At 37.4% G+C, this 18,418-nt stretch overlaps 1 pseudogene across 1 annotated transcript; it reads right to left on the bottom strand.

The window, feature by feature from the left end:
- Window positions 1-4,545: 4,545 nt before the first annotated feature.
- LOC146929977 (receptor-like protein kinase FERONIA pseudogene) lies at window positions 4,546-7,582 on the bottom strand (annotated as a pseudogene). The gene has a single exon (XR_015006242.1). The product of XR_015006242.1 is annotated as a receptor-like protein kinase FERONIA pseudogene (transcript).
- Between the last annotated feature and the right edge of the window lie 10,836 nt (window positions 7,583-18,418).

Genomic DNA, 18,418 nt, shown 5'->3' with positions numbered 1-18,418 from the left:
ACGGACAACACATCATGCTTTGTGTTCCTTTGCTTTGGGAGGAATTCCATGAACTTTAAGTACAGATGATGTGGAGTCCAAAACCTCCCTATCTTGGTTTTGAACAAGACACAAATTTTATCAATGACCCGATCAATTTCAGCCTTGCTCACTTTCTTCCCCTTTTGTTCAAATGTTTCTTCCTTGCTAAGTAACCGTTCCTTTCTCTCTACCAGCTCTATGACTTCTCCACTATCAACAATTTTGTCCTCTTCAGTAAATGACCTTTCTTGAGGAAGTTCGATTTCATGTGGTGTACCACATTCCTCTACTATTGCATCTTCCTCAAGTTCAACAACACCTTCTCCAACAATCTCTCCGTCATGAGTGGATTGAATGTTGACTTGGTTATCCATGATTTTAGCTTGAATCATCTCCAACTGAATTGATAAATTCCTCAATCTTTGGTTGGTATTTTGCATGTTTATCATGGATTGTTGCATGAAGATATTCAAAGTATTTTCCACCTTGGTCATTCGTTCAACTTCAAAAGGATATTGCTGATGCTGTTGATATGGTTCATACTCGGGTGGAGTGTAGAAGTTGCTATAACCATGATCAGCCATGATTTTGTCTAGGTGATGATCCTGAAACAGAAATAACTAACAAGAAACTTTTCTTTGTTTATCAAAGAGGGGTTAGTACAAACAACTATAAAGTAAAGAAAAATATTTACGGATTATGTACGAAAGCTTAAAATGATAAATCAATCGTCCTATCTATGATATCTAAACACCAATCCCCGGCAACGGCGCCATTTTGATGATTGTAGTTTTGCATCAAAAAAACAAGATAAGTATTTGTATCATCTCCACAGGGATTAGTGCGATGTCACAGATAGTTCAACGTCAATTATCATTCTAAGTTAAAAGAGGTGTTTGATTGTTTCATTTACAACTAGTTAAACTATTTGCAAAAGTAAAATAAATGAGATTAATAAGGATTGAAACTTGTTAGGAGTAGAGTTCCTTAACCAAGCGTCACACATAACCTAACGATCCATACGAATTCTAGCTTTATAACCAATATTATCACAATCAATTCTAGACTATCCTTCGTGTCCAAAGCGATATAATTGACTCTAAGGTATCGTTTAAACATTCGTGTCCAAATCCCTTAAACGATCACAAAGACGATCGGATAACTTAATCGACCGTGTCCAGCCTGACTAAGTGTCCGAAAGCATTAAACTCTTGATTATGGTGATTATCAAATATAAACAAACTTGTCAAGAATGACATAACCTAAGATATATTGCTACTTTAGCTCTAGATTCAAGAATTTGTGTCCAAATCATCTTGAATCTCGTTGAAAGCATTAACAACAAGAATAACAACGATAATGAATATAAATTGCTAGAACCATATGTAAGCTTAAATCAAAGGATTACATGTTAGCAAGGATCAAGTACCTCTCATCCCAACAAAGGATATTTAGCTACACATCATCATGGAAGCCTTGCAAGGATGGATTGAAAAGGAAGGAATCATTACACCTTGTGATGTCTCACAAAGGAAGAAGAATCCAACTTCAAAAATCACTCTCACTCTATATGCACTAGCCCTATTTCTCTCTCTAAGAATGCTATAAAAATATCTAATGGAATAGTGTATATCATGAAAGAGAAGTAAAAGTGTTATTTAAAGGGGCTGAACTTTTGCACCTACGCTAATAGCGAAATCCACGCTATTAGCGAAGTAGGTCGGCCTATTTGGTGGCCAATGAGATTCTGCCACGTTGGTCCTTGGGCCCTGCTTCGCCCAAATTACGCTAATAGCGTGGTTCTCTGGAGCATTTACGCTAATAGCGTAGATCACGCTAATAGCGTATTTCTTCATGACTTCTTCTTGGCTTCGCTCCAGATACGCTAATAGCGTATCTCTCTGGACCTTGACACTTCATTGAACACGCTAATAGCGTAGAATACGCTATTAGCGCCATTTCTTCAAGCTTGCTGGACAGCTTCTGCCATTTTGCACTTTTTCATGATTTTTGGTCTTTGATCAGTGTCTTGAGGCTAATTCCTGCACAAAAAGATAGAGTAATGATAAGTAAAGCGTAATAAGGTATTTAACACTTATTTCTCGGCTTTTCCTTCAATTACTTGAAAAGCAAGCAACACAAAGTGCTTAAAATATAACATGAAATTAACACTTTTATGACACTTATCAGGGCTGCCTGGAGCTTACTCGCCTCGCGAGTAAAGTTCCTCGCAACGGCGAGTTGCATAGGTCAGTACCCCCTGTTTCGCGTTTTTGCGTCTTTTTCCCTCGTTTCTGTTTGTTTTTGGTGTAAACATGGAAGTTTTAGATAATCTTGTTATCTTTCCAATGGCTTTGGTTTGACTTGAAAATGATTCTTGGATTTTAAGTTATGAGGAAAACACTCTAAGGATGTCTTAGAGAAATTTTACGAAAAATCCGCATAACTATTCCTAAGTCGACCCAAACCTCATGGAATGTTTCTTAACTTCAAACTTATGCTCTATGAGTTCAATTATGGTGTTCCAACTATGATGTGATGGATCTAACTTGTTTTGATTTGAAAATGGAAATTTTTATGAAAAGTGGTAAAGAGAGACGAACTTTGTGATTTTCATGAATTCGTCGTGTTTGGCCAGTGAAACGCCAAAGTATCCTCTACTGTACCCACATGTGGCCTAGAGGTATACTTAGTTGAGGCTTTGGAACTTGTTTACTCGGTTTTGGCTTAAATGCTCAATTATTTCTAATGTTGTGATTTTGAAAGACGAACCTTGTTGAAAATGTTTTAAGAGCCGATTATCTTATGAATCCTTGTGGATAGTTGATATAATTTACGTGGAGATGATTGATGATGTATATACATGTGTGACAACTATATGTTGATTGAATTGTGGATGTTGTTGATGATTGTATATATGTTAAATGGTGGTGAATTGTTGTCGATTGCATATATACTAAATGTTGGTGATGGTGAGGTGATTTGTTTGTGTGAACATATGCATTGTAGTCGAGTCATATGTTCATGCATTCATGACTGATGGTGGTGAATTTTATATCCAATTGAGGTGATTATGATGTTTTTGGTGCATCATGGGTGACGACCTTGAGGAGATTTGGTACCACATGCATGTATGTGTCGAGTTTAGGCATATCACATTGCATGAGTCTTAACTGTTGTATTGAATGATGAATGTGGTGGATGAGTGTGCTAAATGTTCATATATATTTGCAATGATTGAGGTTGTTATATAAATGTGGATGTGGAGGTTAAATGTTCATGATGAATTATTGAGAATTGAACTGTTTTATCTAAATCAAGTTATTTATATTGATTATGATTGATGTAATACTAACCTCCAGTGGTTTTGACCGCCTACCTGTCTATATGGATGGGTAGACGCTGTGCAGGAGTAGTCCGCTTGCGGTGAGTGCTTGGATAGCTGGAGTTAGCCTCCGCTATCATTTTGGAGTTATAGTCTAGGGCTCTGATTAGGGCGAGTCAGTGTCTTTGATTGTGTTGGACTTATTTGATGTATTTGAGATGTACCGATTGTTGAGGTTGGAGAATTTTCTCATGATGATGTATTTGACCATGGTATATGTATTGACTGGATATGGAGATGTATGATTTTATGTCCGCTGCGATTGTTGAGATTTATATCTATGCATGCAAGTTGTTGTTTAGTTTGAGACGTAGCGTCTAATTATTGAATATTGCTATATTCGCATGTTTTATTGCTTTAATAGAGTTAGGGCGTTACAACCGAGGGTCCTTGTTGTTACTTGTTAGCATTAAAGTAATTTGAATTATCGATCCAAGAAGACTTTGGACGAGTTTTTTTTTTTTTTTTTAATTTTATACCAATGCTTCTAATTATATAATTTTTTTTTTGACAAGACTAATTACATAATTTGTATCATAATAAAAGGCACCAATATAATGCATGATATGATTTGAAATTTTTTCCAGGTTGGACTAAAGCCCAATCCGGCTCTGCTCGGGTCTGACCCGAGTCCACTAAGCAGGCAACACCGTACGATGGACAACCCTAAAATCCACCAGATTACGGTGCAGGCCAAGGTTCACACGAAGTTCGGGGGTTGATCACGCTTACGCAGGCCGAAGGCAGCTCCCCAAGACCGAGGGTTACCCACGTCCTTACCAACAGGTACAATTGTCAGGATAAGGTTTGTCAGCATAGCCCTACCTAACCCTATTTATACCCAGACCTCGGTCTTGGGTCAGGCATGACACTTCTTACCCTAAACTTGTGCAGGTACGCAACCCCCCTCCGTCTCACCGGGGGAAAACGATCAACCTCACCGAAGCCAACACCACATTACAACTCAATTGACCAGGTAGATGGCGGATCAACCCCAATAGGCGGCTGATTCAAGCTGAATTATGAAGAAAAAAAATATCAATTTCATTAACACTTTATTCAAATCATAATCATAACTTCAATTGATCAAAAATAGTAAAGCCTAACTTACTTGAAAATGAAGATATGATCAAACAACATTTTCTGCGGTGCTAAAATTATTTAGTTTCAAATTATATGGCCTAACTCACTAGAAAATCAAGATATATATGATCAAACAATATCTTTTCTATAGTGCTAAAATTATTAGTTTTGATATTATATGTTCGCACTTTTTATAAGTATTTGTTTACACTATAAGTGGTGTTCCATATTAATTGCTAAATATAAACTCTAAGGTTTTGACATGAATACGATCGTGGTCTTTGATTACCAATTTCAGAGAAAGGGTGTTCATGAGTACTTTCCCTTGCCGAGGCATTGCTTTCCTTCAAGGTGTGGGATCTCGCAAAATGCAGCTCACTCCCCTCACCACTCATAAATTGCGAGAAGCATAGACCTTTCATACATGCTTTTTTGGTCATACCAAACTGCCTATCTTCGTCACTCACCACCAACTGCAACACAAACTCCAAACTCACAACCACTTGATTCATTGAGGGTCGTTGAGTCCCATCATCATGCAAACAACTCAACGCCAACTTGCAATAATATTTCAAACATTCATCTGTGATAGAATCCCTCAGAAATGGATCTACGATCTGTTTAATTGGAACACCTTCATCGTAACATCTTTGAAACCAACAAACTAGACTAGCCGTCTTCTTATCTAAATCGCGAACCAAAGGTGGTCTTGCACACAATACCTCAAGAAGAACCACACCGAATGAGTACACATCTGATTTTAGAGTAAGTCTTTGGAGCATATAGTACTCAGGATCTAAATACCCAAGACTTCCCTTCACCATCGTGCTGACATGGGTTGTTGATATCCCCGTCGGTCCCACCTTGGATAACCCGAAGTCAGAAACCTTAGCCACCCATTTCTCATCCAACAATATGTTGGTGCTTTTCACGTCACGGTGTATTATCTTGTGTTTCACCTCAGCATGAAGATAATTCAGCCCTCTAGCCGCGCCCAATACAATCTCAAGCCTTTGCTTCCAAAGTAGAGGTTGGTTATTGGAACCATATAGATACTCACAGAGAGTACCACGTTGCATGAACTCATATATCAGAATCATCTCTTTGTTGTCGTTGCAGTATCCAACGAGGGATACCAGGTGAATGTGGCGAAGTTGAGAGAGCAACTCGATCTCGTTCATGAACTCATTGGCCCCTTGCTGAGATCCTGGTTTGAGACGTTTTATTGCAACGGGTGTGGATCCATCGATGAAACCTTTATACACGTTGCCAAACCCTCCAACTCCTATGATTAAATCACCATCAAAGTTATTTGTGGTTGCTTTTATCTCTGCAATTGTAAAGTAGCGGCACAAATGTGGTGGTAAAGATGACAACCCTTCACTCTTTGTTTCTAACGAGTTATCTTCCATAGAATCCTCATCAAGCCATCGCCATCGCCAATAAATGATGATACCCACCACAAGCACACTAACAGAAACTAAGGTGATCTCGATGGAAGCTAAGACAATCTTATATTTTTTTGACGTTTTGGTTGACAATACTTGATGCGGGTGAGATAGATCATTGGATTTTGATATTGATCCTGCAAGATTGTTCCTTTTGTCACTTATTTTCAAAATCTCGATTCCATTCAATGTGACATCACGGTATTTTGAGTAGATATTTTCTGGTACTCGTTGTAGCTTTATTGAAAGATTAACTCTTTTAATTTGAGAGCTTCCTTCTGGAGAGTGCATAGTCACAACATAATCCTTATGAACAGGAACCATACGAGCACCACTCCAATGAATCACATCGGCATTTCGTTCAGCCAAATTATCATCTATAAAAATCTGAAAAACTCTATCACCTTGATTCTTTATATGCCAATCAAACTCACAAAAATGTAATCTTACCAAATAAGTAAAAGCAGAATCAACTTCAAAATTCCAAGTTACATTATAATCCTTTGTCGCATTGATTCCATAACTTCTTGCAGTTAAGTATACAACTTTTGGTGCAGTGTAGTTTGGAATGGTATTGTTTACATAGTTGAGATTATTTGCAAAATCACTTGATACACTTAGTGGATACTGTTTCTCCAAGTAACGAGGAAAATCGTTGTCCCAATAACGAAACATACCTGTGTCATTACTTGGTGGAACTTGATTATCACCAACGCTGACTCTATAAACCGTCTCCAACACTTTGTCGCTGTCGATTTTGTATTTCATGTTTTCAAGGCCAAGTAACTTTAAATGATGATTTGAGTCATTGAGGTTAGTGTAATAGAGAAAAGAAGGCATGGACACGATCTCTATTCCATTTATGAAAGCATAAGTCTTTGATTGATTTGTGGTGTTCGGAATGAAAGTTATATTTAACTTCTCACTTGGTTTCATTCTGAGACAATATTCTTTGGTGATTGTCTTGGTACCGTTTTGAAGCCAAAGTGCGGGGTTAAAGTCTTTGAGAAGGGTGACATTGGTTCCAACTTTGACAGTGAAGAGGGCGTCGAAGGTTTCAAAGTTTTGATACGATGTTGGGTAAAAATGAAGGCGAAGAAAAATCGGGCCATTAGCAACGGAAGGAAATGAGAATGTGAAATTGGAAAATGAAATACGTGCTGAGGCGAACGGAATTTCGTTAACAGAATCAAAGTTAGGGTTAGGTTTGGCTTTGATAGATGAAAATTCAGTTTGTGGTTCAATGATAGAGAACAGTTTGGTGTCATCAATGTCACCAACCCAGGTTCGATTTTCAAATGTTGTATCTATGGAGTGGCCACAGTTTATGCCTAAATTATCATAAGAGTTAACCACTAGAGGGAACAATAGCTGCTGAAACAAAACCGTATACAACAAGGTGATTTCACTAAGAACTATGTTCTTTAGGTAGTTGGCCATTCCTATAGAATTTTTGTTGCTGAATTTTGCCTTGCCATGGAAGTTGTATTTATCGAGTTGGAACGTATATTGGACGGGAAAATAATGTTTTCAAAGTCAAAATGTTTTGGTTTCAAAATTATATGTGGAAAAAATGTCATTCTAAAGGAAATGTATTTGATTATCATTAGGAGAAGAAACCTGGAAACTGATAACAAAAAAAAAAAAAAAACTAAACTATAGTACCCTGAAATCTGAATTGTGGGTTTGATACCGATATCTCCTGGATCGATCTTATGTAAAATTTGATTTCATTTTGTAATATATAAGTCCTCGTGAGCTTAGCTCAGTTGGTTGGGACAATGCATAAATTATGCAAGGTCTGGGATTCGATTCCCGGCCACCACCAAATTTTTTTTTTTTTGAAATATATAATTACAAAAATATGACATATCAATTGAATAACTAGATGATGGATGCATAGCCTACCTTCACAATCCATGTGAGCTTAGCTCAGTTGGTATGGACAATGCATAATATATGCAAGGTCCGAGGTTCAAACCCCACTACCACCAAAATACCCTACCTTCACAAGTACCCTACCTTCACAAGTAATATTATGTACCCTACCTTCACAAGTACCCTACCTTCACAAGTAATATTATGTTCGTTCGCCACAAAAAAATGTTTTTTTTTATGTTCGTTCGCCACAAAAAATGTTTTTTTGTTTACAAGTTTCCAAAAAATGTAATAATTTGATGTTAAACAAGTTTTATTCCAAAAAAATTAACAGTAAGTGAAGTCTAGATGATTTTAAAATATGAGTCTTTTTTTTTTTGTTATATGAGGCATTTTGTAAAGAAAATTCAATGAATTATTATTTTTATTTGTAAGCTTAAAGTTATAGTTTAAGTAACTTTACCTTTAGAGTATGTTTGAATGAGAGAATAATTTGAGGTAAAGTAAATTTTGAGAAAATTAAACTTTGTCTAGGTAAATTTCATTGTTTGAATGATTTTTGAGAGGAAATTCAACACAATATTTCTCTTTACTAGGAAATTCAACTTTAATATTCCTTGGAGACATGTTTTTAAGAGTGTCTTTAAGACATTGGTTAAAGGAACAAAAATAGTAATGTTGTGTTGGAAAGTGGTAAAAAATGATGATTTCAATTTTTTAAAAGTTTGCATTAGTTAGCATAGCATATTATTTTTTAAAAAAATATTTTTAATGTAAAACTACTATTTTTAATTTTCTTAACAAGTGTTCGCACTTGTTAGCATAGCAGGTAATTAAATACTTTATTTGGTCATTTTTATAAGAAATAAAAGAACCAACAAAAATTGATGTATTTTTCCTTAAAAAAAATTGATGTATTTAATTCATAATAATTACTAAATACATCAACTTCTATTGACTCATTTGTCTTTTATATAAAGAATTGTGAGGAATAGTACCTTTAAAAAAAATAAGTTTTTTATTAAGGATTAAAAAATTAAATCAATTGATAACTTTCATTTAGAAAAAAATTGGTTTTTGATGTTTTGATAGGTTGGATATATAAATTTTATGATGAAATTTCTTTGAACTTCTTATCAATGGTTCTACCACATTTGTTTGCCTTTCTGAAAAAAGCTTGACAAAAAAAGACTGAAAGGAGTAGTAAAGACGGAATAAGACCGGATACCGAAAATTAAATGAAAACGTATTGGATGGTCACTAAATTAGTCACAACTTGCAACTTTGAATTGTCAAACTTTCCTTTCGGGAGACTGCCAAATGGAATGAACCAGTGGTAGGACTTTCTTGAAAATGAAAAGATGGAGTAAGATTTGGAGATGTTATTGGTTGGACTATAACGTTTTCTCACTATAACGTTTTCTCACGTTATATCCTTTTTTTTTTCTTTAATTCTTTTTTTTTTTTGAAGAGAAGAAGCTTAAAGCATTTCATTAATCAATATGTGTTCAATACAATCTGGTATTTCATATAATAACTGGAAACTAGCTGACAATGTAGCCGCCTTAGCTAAAGCATGAGCTGCCTCATTTGCTTGTCTCCGTACAAACTCTACCTTAGAGTTTTCATAATAATTCCTAAAAAGAGATTGACAATTTTGAATGATATTTCCGAACTCAGTTGCATCATGATTTGTCGATAAGAACTTATCAACAACCTTTTTCGCATCCATCTCAAAATCCATCGGACCAAGATTAAGCTCTTGAACCCATTCTAGAGCAGATAATAAACCAAGAGCTTCTCCTATATGGACTTCACAAATCAGACTAAACCATTCAGTTTTAGCCAAGACAAACGTACCTGTGTCATCTCTTATACACATTCCTATACCAACCTTGTTTAAGTGCTTAGAGAAAGAGGCATCGATATTGCATTTATATCGACCTGCAGCTGGTTTCTTCCACTTTGAAGTGCCAGCGGTATTATGTATCTTTGAAGGTTGTTGCTGATAGGATTTAGCTGCTTTCCAGTCTTGTAAAAGTATTTTTGCACGTTCCAGAACAATAACCTGCGCTTCAATCACATCATTCCAAACCTTGTTATTCCGTTGCTTCCAAATGCTCCAAAGAATGCAACAGAACAGCGCTGCCTCATCAGCATTTAACACCTGCAACAATTGGAAAATAACACTTGCACTATCCTGGCCTTGATTTATCACATTATTTGCAGTATTAAAGAAATCACACATGCTCCAAATATTGCAGCTACCAGGGCAACGAAAGAAAAGGTGAAGACTGTCTTCCTCCACCAGATTGCATAAAGCACAAGTCAGATCACAATTAACCCCTTTGTCTTTAATGCGTAAACGTGTTGGTAAAGTGTTTCGACAAACACGCCATATGAAATTTTTCACCTTGGGAGGAATTTTAAGCTTCCAGATCAGATCCCAGTGTCCTTGTGCCTTAAAATGATTCACATCAAGTAATTCTTGCATACACATTTTATATGCACTTCTGACAGAATACTCACCGTTGTTTTCCTTCGTCCAAACAAGCCTATCATCATGAACTGAGGGATACAAAGGCGTATTCACCACCTGATTCACTATATGTTGATCAAAAATAGAAAGTAAGAAAGAAACATTCCAAGCTTTAGCTTCCGGAATAATACAATCCGAAACTTTGAGATTATCAAAGGGTGTTGAACCGTGATTTTGAAGTGTAAGGTATCCATTACCAACAAGCCAGTTATTATTCCAAATTGGAATTGAGGACCCATCACCTATCTTCCACCTGCTTCCCGCTCTAAGAATGAATTTAGCATTACAAATACTTCTCCAAACAAAACTTGGATTATGCCCCAAGGAAGATTCAAAAAAATTACTATGCGGAAAGTATCTTGCTTTGTACATTCTAGCTATAAGTGTTTGAGGATTAGTCATAATTCTCCACCCCTGCTTACCAAGCATAGCAAGATTAAAAGTCCCTAAACTCTTGAATCCCATGCCTCCATCTTTTTTGTGCATAGATAATCTGTCCCATGACATCCAATGGATACCTTTATTTTGAGCTCCTGAATGACCCCACCAGAATGAATTCATCATCTTTTCAATCTCATCACAAAGAGATGACGGTAAAGTGAATAAACTCATAAAATATGTGGGAATAAACTGTAGAACAGATTTAATTAAAACTTCTCGACCTGCTTTGGAGAGACATTTACTGCTCCACGAGTTAATCTTCTTCCACACCCTATCCTTAATGAAATTAAAAGTTGCTTTCTTGCTTCGTCCTATCATAGATGGCAGACCAAGATACTTACCAGTGCCCAATACAGCTTGAACTCCAAGAATATTAGCTATACTATTATGATCCGCGGTCGAAACATTTCTGCTGCAAAAGATTTCTGATTTCTGGAGGTTAACTGCTTGACCTGATGCTTTTTCCTAAACTTCCAAAATTTGCTTCATTTTCTCAGCTTGATTAGTGTTTGCTCGAAAGAATAAGAAGCAGTCGTCCGCAAACAGTAAATGGGAAACAATTGGTGCCCTGGTACAAATCTTTACCCCATTAATATCTCCTCTAGCCTCTGCCTTCCTGATGAGAGCTGATAACCCTTATGCACATATGATAAAGAGATAAGGTGAAAGAGGGTCACCTTGTCTCAACCCTCTACCTGGTATAATCGGACCAGCACTAGTACCGTTAACAAGAACAGAATAATCAACAGTTTCGATGCACATCATAACCCAATTTATCCATCTATCAGAAAAACCCATTTTTATCATAACCCTTTTCAGATAACTCCAATCAATTCTGTCGTACGCTTTACTTATATCAAGCTTAAGAGCAACATCTCCCAATGTACCTTTGACTTTAGACTTCATATAATGAATGATCTCTATGGCTGCCATAGCATTATCTAGGATAGATCGACCCGGAACAAATGCAGATTGACTATCAGAAATGCACTTATTTAAGACAACTTTGAGACGATTTGCTAACACTTTGGCTACCACCTTATAAATCACATTACATAATGCTATAGGTCTCCAGTCTTTCATAGAAGTTTGAGACTCACCCTTCGGAATAAGAGCTATGATAGTCGCATTGAGAGTTGGAGGGAAGCTACTTGTTTCTAACCATTGACAACACTGGTGGAATAATTCTTCGCCACAAGATGCCCAAAATTTTTGGATAAAACCAGGATTGAATCCGTCTGGCCCCGGACACTTATCTGCCTTCATGGAAAAAAGAGCTTCTTTAAATTCAGAAATCACAAAAGGTGCTGACAGGTTGTTGTTATCTTCAATGGAAATCGAAGCTTCAATAGCCTCAATGACCGGCTCGGTGTCACTAATCTGTTCCTGAAACAAATCAACAAAATAATTTCGAGCAACATCACACAATTGATTTTCATCAGTAATCCGGTTGTTATCTGGATCCAACAACGAATGAATTTTGTTAATTTTCCGTCTTGAAGAAGCCGCAGCATGGAAGAACTTAGTATTAAGGTCTCCATCCCGTAACCAGTGAGTCTTCGCTCTTTGACGCCAAAAAGCATCCTCTTGAATTAACAGCTGAGTCATACGCCTCCTCAATTCATTAAACTGATGAATATTATCACTATCCACCTGACTCCTCATTCTATCAATTTTCTGGCGACAAGTATTTATTTCACGCTTCAAATTATGAAAATTGTTTCTGCTACAGTCTGTGAGATCAGAAGCACAATATTCCAACTTATCAACAATCGGGCAAACTCCATAGGAACTCCACTTATCAGTGACGAAACTACTAAAGCCGGGATCAGCTAACCAGGCGTTCTCAAATCTGAACCGAGGCAACACTCTTCTGTTATTGGATATTGACTCACATGAGAGCATAATAGCGTAGTGATCCGGAGAAGGTGCTGGCAGATTCTCAAGAACTGCATCAGGGTACTGAATTTGCCAGTTTTCAGTAGCAAGAGCGCGATCAAGACGTTCCTCAACAGCTCTGGTGGTGCCAAGACTTTTAAACCATGTATAAAGGTAACCTTCTGTATGTACATCAGCCAGCCCAGAATCACAAACAGCATTTCTAAAACCATTGATAAGCCAATTCGCCCTTTCATTATTACCCTTCTTCTCATGAGGAGAAAGAATATCATTGAAGTCCCCTATTATACACCACGGTAAATTTGAAACATTTGCAAATTGTCTCAAAAAATTCCATGCCTCCCGTCTTCTGCTATTATTAGGGAAACCATAATATCCAGTAAGACGCCACTTACCTTTATTAGTATCTGTTATCTCAGCATCTATGTGATTATTTGAGTAATTAGAAATTGAGCAGTTAACCGACGAATTCCAGTACAAAACAAGACCACCACTCTGACCTTGTTTATTCACAGTAAAACAGAAATCAAACCCCAAAACATACTTTAATTCCTCAGTTTTATTACTTTTAGAGATAGTTTCACAAAGATAGAGGATATCCGGTTTATAAACACGGACAAGGTATTTTAAACTAGGAATTGTACGGGGACTACCCAACCCCCTACAATTCCAACTAATTATTTTCATGGCTGCTGGCGGGGCTGATTTTCAGCCTCCGCCATTACAATTGTTTCAGTAAATAAAGGGTTGTTTTGCAGAGTTACAGAGTTCACTTCAACAGCACTACCTTCATTCACATAGTCCAGCACCATATCACTTGCTTCCTGTTCAAGTACAGCCACCATGCTTGCATTATCTGCCTGAGTTGTACTGGGTCGAATTCTCTTTTTCAGAGCAGGGCCAGATGCTTCTTTTGCTTTACCTTTACCTTCACATTGTGTATTTTGTGTCTGCACAACCTGTAAATCACGTGGGCCATCCCTTATCACCAATGGTCCAGCAGAAATGTGTCTTGTCAATACCGGTTTCTTCTTACTTGCGCACACCACCCGCCCTGGTTCAGAAGTTTGTCCAGCATCTCCTTCATTCAGCAGAGCCCCATCAGTTATGGAGAATTCAGAACTAGTCACTTGGTTGCAGCCAATCAATCTCAAGCTCCCATCATTTCCTGCTGAATTATTACCTGTATTCCCTGTTAGCATGAGAGTTGTTTGCTGATGTGTTGGGTTAGCATTAGTATTCAGAGAACTTGCAGAAGCACCTCCAGCATTAGCAGCAGTCATACCATTAACTAACCTTCTAATAGTGACTTGGTTTTGAATGTTTGTATTGTTCAGATTAAAAGGAACCCACTGACCTTCACCTCCCCCATTAGGACCAATAACACTTGTGACTAACCTGTGAAAAGTAAAGCCCCTACCACGTATGATTTTAACTCTTCCAAACAGGGCATGCTCGCTGGAAGGGCCCATCACCACCACATTGAAAGGACCTTCATTAACATCAGCAACGCCATTACTACTACCAGTACCTCGTCCTCCATCATTACGGTCGCCACGACCAGCCATTCTACCACCACGCAACCATTTATTCACAGTTACACCCCCGCCAACAGAACGATTACTCGGATTCAAGAACTTGCCCCACAGTTGCACACCATCCACAAAACCAGGTTCTAGTCTCTTAGGACAATATTGATCAGTATGTCCCAAGATACCACAGCAATAGCAAAATACACCAAGTTTCTCGTATTTAAATGACAGATTGACAGCATTACCATCTTCTTTCTCGAACACCATACATGTCTTCAGCGGCTCATTGACATTCAGGGCCACACGAATACGCATGTACATCCGCCAGGGTCCATAATAATTATTGATATCATATGAGACATAGCGCCCCATATGACATCCAACCAGATACGCCAGGTCCTCATGCATAAAACCAAAGGGGATATTAAATACCTGAGCCCATATTTCAACCTCATCTAGGACTGTGTCAGCAATAGCTTCACCAATGTTGACCTTCCTAAGCACCAGCAGAAAGCCATCAAACGTCCATGGCCCTTCTTGTAGGATTCTTTCCATATCCCATTGGTGATAAAATTGGAATATGAATTTGTTCTCTTCCACCTGATCAATGGTAACACCTTGGCCAGGACGCCAAAGTTTTGAAAGTCTCTCCTGCATGAATTGGAACCGCACCGACTTGTCAGTCAACAGCTTCCCAACAACGCACAGCTCAAGCAAAGCCTCTTGAGACAAATCAGAGGATCCAGCTGAGGATGCATTTGGTGAATCATTAATATCAACATTGAAATTTTCCATGGTAAATGTGACACAACACACACAAACAACAGTGAACAGAAGTTGTATGAAAGTTGATTGCATGAGTTGAAAGTGATATTCTCTGAATTGTGAAGACCATTCCTTATAAAGCATCAGGTCGTTAACTTCATAAGGCTGAGCAATCCCAACAAATCTTCTCGGATTAAACTTACAGCATTGAAAAATCCCTCCAAATCTTCTTGGTTTCAGAAAATGTGAGAGCATTAAAGGAGAGTAATACTCTGATTCTAATGACATATCCTTGAAATTGGGATGCCAAATTTCAACGTCATATCTGTTGTAATGAATCATGTATCTTTGAATATTTGAAAATTTCGTAATGCCTAATTTCCCACCTTGAAAGCTCTGTTTGACTTTGGCCCAGATCCTATCTCCCATAATCCTATCATTAAGAGAGTTGGAAATTAGAATCATAGTGCCCAATATATGTCGCCCCCAATTGAACCATTCTACAGCAAAATAATATCTTCTCATTAATATGATTTTGATACATAAAAGCCAAGGTAACAGCCAGATCTGAGGACTTGAAGGATAGAACATCAAACAAAATCAACGTACATGAAACTTAGCCCCATTCAGAATCGGGTCCAAACAAAAGGAACTCAAAGAAGGAAATCAGAGATCTTAAGAATCCGATCACAAATGAAACGGGACAGAACACCAACGACAGAATAGGAAATAAAAGATTAATGGAGACACAAAAACGATCAGATTGATTCAACAATCAACCGCATCGAGGAACAAGCACTCACAAGGTCAACGTTTAGTCAAAGGACAATCAGACGGAAACCCAGGAGAGAAATGTTATACACCGCAAATCACATATGAGTGAAATTCTATTCTTTAATTCTTTTTTGATTATACATATATATATATATATATATATATATATATATATATATATATATATATATATATACGGCCTCCGGTCACTATTATAAACAAAAATTAACTTTTTAAATTCATTCAATAAATAATGTATGTGGTCTATATATAGACCACATATCATCAGATCTTAAATCTTTGAACTTGGTTAACTCCTTAGTTCTCAACGCTGCTTAGACTTACTCTAAGTTAATAATGTCTTTGCTTGCCTAGGTAAAGCACACAACTAGAGTAGAGTCTTGTCTTCATCCTCAATGTTTTCCAAATCATTAAGGATTTTATTGAACTTTGTCCGGTGCTTTGTGATTGTTTTGGACTCCACCATCCTAAAGGAATATAGTTGTTGTTTCAAAAATGGTCTATGGGGCAACAACTTGGTCATATACAACGAATTTAACCTTGACGACATCGAGGTCGCAATAACTTCCTTCACGACATCCTCAAAACTATATCCCCACGGCACAAGATAATGACACTCCTAGCCTTGTCCATCATCTCAGTCTTCTCTACTTGTGAAATTGTGACCAACAATGAACCTTTACCCATTAAAGCTTATGCACACTTCTGTTGTATTAAAATCGCTTGCATATTTACATTTCATAACCTAAAATCATTATCTCTGGTAAATTTTTCGGTGTCACTGTAACACCCCGTTTTTCCCAACATAAAAATTTCATTTAAAATCAGACTATTTTAAATCATAACGGAATGTCACATACTTCTTGAAAATCATAAAAATGGATAATAAGAATTATCTCTCAATATTTGACATCAAAAATCTAAAATCATGCAGCGGAAAATAGTTCAACATACTAAAAGTCTTGGCACGCAGGCCTAATCCGAAATCTCATAATTTTAGTTCGGCATTTATTCATAAAAAGTTCGTAAAGACACGTAAGGAACAGAAGTAAAAGCAAGCCCCCATCCCGTTACGTATCAGAGCACCTAGACAAAATGTGAGGAGTCCACTCACGTATGCCTCTAGTCTTTATTACCTGCAAGTTACCCATACGAAGGGCAACATTTTCAAGCAGAAGGGGTGGGATTTCACAGTCAATAAATTAAGCATATAATTCATTAAAATGCATTTAGCAACATAAAACTTTATTAACATATCAAACATTTATCATTTAGCATACCATCATTTCATAATCGAATACCATCATCATATATCATCATCATTAAACATCATGTTCAACTTAACACTTGACTCGACAACACGACTCAACTTAACAATGCAACTCTTATCAACTTAACAACTCAACAACTTTAAACCATCGTGAAACTTCTTGATATGCAAATGCATGTGGTACCATTCAGCAACGTAAATGAGCGTAATTAGGCTCTCGATATGTGACCACAAAGGCTGCCGGGCCTAAAGCCCCCAACTTTATTGAGCACAAAGGCTGCCGGGCCTAAAGCCCCAAACTTTAATGAGCACAAAGGCCGCCGGGCCTAAAGACCCCAACTTTAATGAGTATGCAAATGGACTCAATCTTACAACAACTTAGACAACAACGTGAACATCTTATACAACTCATAATCATGGATAACTTCTTAAATTCTGACGACTTAGACCTACTCATGCAACTTCAAGACATTAACAGTCAACAGCAGAAAACAGCAGCAAGATACAACATATAATAATACTTGAATGCATTAACACCATCTAAGGAATGAATTACATCAGCATAAATATCATAAAACATCATAATATCACTCATGCATCATCACTACTAATCTCAGTCACCTGAACAGACTTTTGGAACTTCTGGAGGTATCCTAAACAACCCTCTTTCCTACTTCTAAGGTCAACTCACAACTACACGTGCGAAAGGATCGCATCGGGACAATTTTGGGCAACTAACAGCCTAACTCGCAGTGGCGAGTAACTTTGCTCGCAATGGCGAGCAAAGCGTGCACTCTGGGATTCCTAAAGTCCTTGCTCGCAATGGCGAGCTATCCTGCTCGCAATGGCGAGCTTACAGATCACTCACAGTTGCGAGTTGTGTTGCTCGCAGTGGCGAGCTCTGGTTTCTAGCTCGCAGTTGCGAGTGTTCTTGCTCGCAGTTGCGAGCGATGAATGTCAATACGGCCAGAAACCTAAAAATTACAACTTTTCACCTATCTTCATGATTCTTTCATCCAAATAGCATCTAATTATCATCTTAGGCAGTATCTAAGGTATGTACACTGATTTTGCATCAATCTAACATCTTTTCATGGTTCAATCATCAAAATCGGTCTTAAACCTAATTCCCAATTCTCACCAAAACTCAACCTAATCATGCTAAACTCATTCTACAGAACTATATCCTTAATAATATTGAAAGTTAGTCTCACCCTTACCTGGTAATTGAAGAAAATCGACAGGCTCATCTTGTTCTTCTCTCTTTCTGACTTTTTCTCCCTTTTCTCCAAAAACGTACGTTCTGTCTAAAAAACTTTTCTCAACCTAACTCCTTCTATTCATAACCTCACTCTAATTTCT

This window comes from Medicago sativa, chromosome 4 (assembly GCF_051527215.1).
Source record: "Medicago sativa cultivar Bolivia chromosome 4, Bolivia_mono, whole genome shotgun sequence".
Lineage (NCBI taxonomy): Eukaryota > Viridiplantae > Streptophyta > Magnoliopsida > Fabales > Fabaceae > Medicago > Medicago sativa.
Note: the sequence above shows the minus strand (reverse complement) of the source record. Positions and strands in the feature narration are given on the sequence as shown.